The sequence below is a fragment of the Cynara cardunculus genome (genome assembly GCF_001531365.2).
Source record: "Cynara cardunculus var. scolymus isolate 2C chromosome LG 2, CcrdV1, whole genome shotgun sequence".
In the NCBI taxonomy this organism is placed as follows: Eukaryota; Viridiplantae; Streptophyta; class Magnoliopsida; order Asterales; family Asteraceae; genus Cynara; species Cynara cardunculus.
Window position 1 is genome coordinate 66,123,715 of NC_037529.1, and position 3,904 is coordinate 66,127,618.

Consider the following 3,904-nt stretch of genomic DNA (forward strand, 5'->3'; position numbering starts at 1 on the left):
ATTAAGTATTCTGTTAGAATTTAATGATTATACTAATTATAATTTAGATTTTTTAGATTTAAAATGAGATGTTTATCCTGTATTTGATTATGTTTATCTGCAGTTGGTTACACGAATTCATATATGGGATGAAATCGGATAAGGATGAATGAGTTTAAGAGTTTTTAAGAGTTTTAAGAGTTTTTAAGAGTTTTAGCCAAATGCTTTATAATATAGTATAGATAATAATTAAATATTATGTTATAACTCAATGATTATCTTAATTATATTCTAGATTTTTTATATTTAATATGAGATGTTTATCTAATATTTGATTATGTTTATCTATAGTTAGTTACACAAATTCAAATATGAAACTTTAATAAATTGTACTTGTCTATAAATTTACTTGTAATATTAAAATTTAAGTAATATACATCAATAAACAATACTTCATGCATAAAAAAATGGTTTTTAAGAGTTTTTGTTAAATGTTTTATAATATAGTATAGATATCAATATTTTTTTCATTTTTATGATATATCTTCATATTTATATTTTATTCAAAAATAAAAACGTTATATTTTCTCAAAACCACATAAAACTGTATTATAACATCGATTGAAAAAAAAACACAACATTAAAATCAAGATGTATCTTGCTGCATTGTACAAACACCCTTCCAGTATAATATAATAGATATAATCTCCTACAAACTCAAATTTTCATTCCAATTTAAACCAAAAAAATAAAAACATATTCTTCATAATTTTCATTCCTCGACATAGACCAAACAACCGGCCTCTCAAATTTGAATATTCAACCAATGATAAAATCATAAAAATATCAAGTTGATTTGCAAATTAAACGGTTTATTTGGCAACAAATTTTCTCTTTGATGGTTAAAGTTAAGGGGACTCCTTTAACCAAAAGACGAATCAACTAAACCAACTCGGATAAGCAACCCATCTAATGCAATGTGATCATGAAAAGGACCAAACATAACAAATCAAAAAACACTGTCCCATGTTTGGTACGATATATTTGGTGCGAGTTCGCTTCAAACAATGTAGAAGAATCAACAATGTAATATGCTCCATCGGCAAACATAGTTTGCCTTCATTTCAAAGTTTTGCCAACAAAATAAGGTTTCAAAACACGCACACAAAAAACTAGAATGCCGCAAAAACCTGAAACCTCAGCTTCTCGAGGTAAAAAAAACGCTATGTATATTGAATGCCATGCCTCTTTCAGAGCTCCCTTTTGATGCATATCATGTTACTTTCTCTTTTACATGATGCAGAGTAGAGATGCCAAGGCCTGGGCTCAGGCCTTCCAAGCCTGTTTTCGGAGAGAAAAATGACCCAGTTTTTTCCGGATTGGGTCAGGATTTGGGGTTGAAAAAGGGCTTGGTCAGGCTTTTCCAGGCTTTACTGCCACCAAAAATTTCAACCTGAACAGGCTTTGAAATCTGGCCTGGACCAGGCATCGGGATCACTATGCCCAGGCTTTTCAGACTGGACCCATGTCCAAAATCTGAGCTTGGGCTTCTTTGTGCATCTATGATGCAAAGATGAGCGCTTTCCAGTCTTTCTCCGATCTGGACTATTACCTGTGAAATGAAACAAAATGGTTAAATGTTAAGTAGGAACAAGATACTCGTCATAAGAATCATGCCACATATATTTCTTTTATACTATTTACTTTTGCAAGGTTGTGGGTTGCAAAGGGTTTAAAATATATCATATCCTCATACCCTACCTCTACATGGGATTTAACAGGTTTGTTCAGTTTGAGTTTTCCAAGCAAGTTGCTGTGTATAGCACCATCAATCTTGGCCTGTGTAACTTTTACAGTCAAGAGCTGGTTTTATGCCACAAGTTTCATGTAGCAGCTGCATTTACTTACTGTCTGGTAGTACTTGCACCAGTCAGCTCGGCCAGCTGCAAGTGAAGAAAAAACACTCGACTTCACGTTAATAAGCAGATTACAATGTCATGGCAGCATGGAACTGTGAATGCCCACACCAAATGAAATGAGCCGCTGTGGGGGCTAGAGAAGAGCCGCTCTACCCTGTAGGGGTGGTTATGTCTGTGTACATCTCACCACCCGCCCCCGGACCCCATTTTCGAGAGTTTGGCATACCTCGGTATGATGACATCTACCCAAAGATTAGAGCGGTTGTTTTGTGAAGACCCCCAACTTGTGAAAAGTGTGAAAGAGAGAGAGACAAATAAGATAAAATTTTCAAAAGCTAGTTACAGGTAAGCAAATAACATACAAATAGAAGCAGGTACAAGAACTGTGAATGTAGAAGTATTTAAAATTACTAAGAATCATGCCAAGTAACTAGCTATGTACAACACTATCAATCTTGCCCTGTGTAACTTATACAGTCAAGAGCTGGTTTTGTGTCACAAGTTCCATGTAGCAGCTGTATTTACTTACTGTCTGGCTGTACTTGCACCAGTCAGCTCGGCCAGCCGCAAGGGAAACAAATTTATAAGCAGATTATGATGATATGGCAGCATAGAACTGTGAATACCCAAGTGTAAAACATCAACAGAAAGAAGGACAAACTGCAAAACATACATTCCTGGGATGAATTTGAAAAGAAAAGGACAAACTGCAAAACATCAACAAAAATGAAGAAGGTACCTCAAGTTCCTTGCATCAGATTCTTTAAAATAGTTTATTGATCACTTTGCCTATCGACAAAGGTGCCTTCAGAACACTGCCATCCAACGCCTCGACATATACATTTCTGGGATTTGAAAAGAAGACTTATAAACATCAATTTACATAGACATTTGGTTTCTCAAGAACCTTGACAGCATAAAAAACAAACTAATCTAACGTTTTACATTTGAACTCAGTAGCAGAAAGCAATCAAGAATAGCAACAGATCAATTAAATTATAGTGAACGCAAAAAAAAACACCTGAATCCATGTTCAACCTAAGAAAATATTGTGTTCAACCATTTAAAAGCTTATAATCCTCCAATAAGTTTAACTATTCAACCTAGGAAAACAACAATACTATCATCGGTCGCAATTTTTATCTCAAAATCGTTCAGAGTTTGTAATTGCAATTTTACACCTACAGAAGCACGTATATTATCATACACTGACGATAAATTGAAAATAGGAAGATACGACGCCATTGATACCGAACTAAACTAATTAAAAACATATAGTCAGACACCATATAACTCCATTAAGTTATATAATGTTTAGAACTTATATAAGAACTCAAGATCAAAGATATACCTATGCAGGATCTCCATTATAATTGACAAAGTGATCGATATTTCCAAAGCACATGGAAAATGTTAATTCCAATTACTGATACAACAGTTTTGTGTAAAATGGATGACCAAAAATGAAGTATCCCATGATGCTGTAAGCAGTAACTTGGTTAGGATGAATCCCCTAAAATGGCGGTGGCATTGCCGCCGTCGGCATTTTTATAATAGTTGATTAGGGTTTCGGCCCTCGCCAGTTGGAACCCATGTAAAAATGCAAACCGCAAATTTGATACCAGAATGGCGGAATCAGTACTCGCTATTATGGGCCTTACAACTACAGCCGAGCCCATCCCGTTCTCAACGCCTTCTAACTTTTACATGATACAAAATAAATTAGGAATGGCAACGGGTCGGGTTCCGATCGGGTATTTGTATCCCTGTCTTCAAAACCGATAGTTAAAACCGTCTCCGTAACTGCCTTGATCTCCGTCGGGGATCTTATCGGGGATCCCCATTGGGTCCCCGCGGTTTTCCCAATCCCTGTTGGGGAACCCGTTAAGGGTAAAAATCTTTTTTTTCACTGTTGGTTATAATCGAACCCGAAATCGAAACTCGAAACCGATCTAAAAAAAATTACAATATGCTAATTTTCACAATTAAAAGTAAATTACAATTTT

General features: G+C 35.2%; 1 long non-coding RNA gene across 2 annotated transcripts; it reads right to left on the bottom strand.

Annotated features, from left to right (window-relative positions):
* Window positions 1-988: 988 nt before the first annotated feature.
* On the bottom strand, window positions 989-3,507 carry LOC112507349. 2 transcript variants are annotated; one of them, XR_003068516.1, is made up of 3 exons: window positions 3,250-3,507; window positions 2,638-2,743; window positions 989-1,591 (listed from the first exon to the last, which is right to left on the bottom strand). It is a non-coding gene; the product is annotated as an uncharacterized LOC112507349 (long non-coding RNA). The 2 variants fall into 2 exon arrangements; XR_003068515.1 differs by lacking the exon at window positions 989-1,591 and adding an exon at window positions 2,199-2,514.
* Window positions 3,508-3,904: the final 397 nt, after the last annotated feature.